Here is a 682-nt window from a genome sequence, read left to right on the forward strand (position 1 = left end):
CAGAGGTTAACATGGCATCTATGGGGCCATCCTGTCTTTTTTCTCCGCCGTAAGAGTTAGTGGAAGCTCGGCAGGCATGATGGTCCAGGGGGCCTCGGAGATGTTCTCTATCTCAAAAAAAAAAAAAAAATTGATCCCAGTTGTTTATCATGTTATGAAGTCATACTGGTTTCTTTATTTTCAACAGTCTAGTAATTTTATTCTCCGTCATGTCCTTAAGTCATATTAGGGAAGGTTTATGCTTTGGATTTTCTGATTATCCTTTTAAGACCATCTCCCCTCTATGGCAATGATAATGTTGTTTCTTTCCAAATAATGTTCTGTCACATGCTCATTTACTTGTTTTTCCAATGGCCTTCAGTTTCATCCCCTAATGTTGGTAGGAAAGTCTAAGATCCCTTAGGAATCTGAAGCTTCTCTCAGAAAGGGGTGAGGAGTAGGTTGGACAGGATCAGAACTATGCTGTTCAGGGCATTCAGACCCATTGAAGTAGATAAAAATTAAAGGTGAATAGTCAGATCCTCCCAGGAAGAGGAAGCCACAAGAAGTACAGCCTCACAACTGTGGTGTCACAGTGTTTTCAGGAACTCAGTGCTAATACCAATGATGGGGCAAAGCTCTTTGCAAGTGACATTTTTTATGTCATTTGAAAACATGAGAATCTCTGTTTTCACAGACTAAC

The sequence above is a fragment of the Callithrix jacchus genome, chromosome 7 (assembly GCF_049354715.1).
Source record: "Callithrix jacchus isolate 240 chromosome 7, calJac240_pri, whole genome shotgun sequence".
Lineage (NCBI taxonomy): Eukaryota > Metazoa > Chordata > Mammalia > Primates > Cebidae > Callithrix > Callithrix jacchus.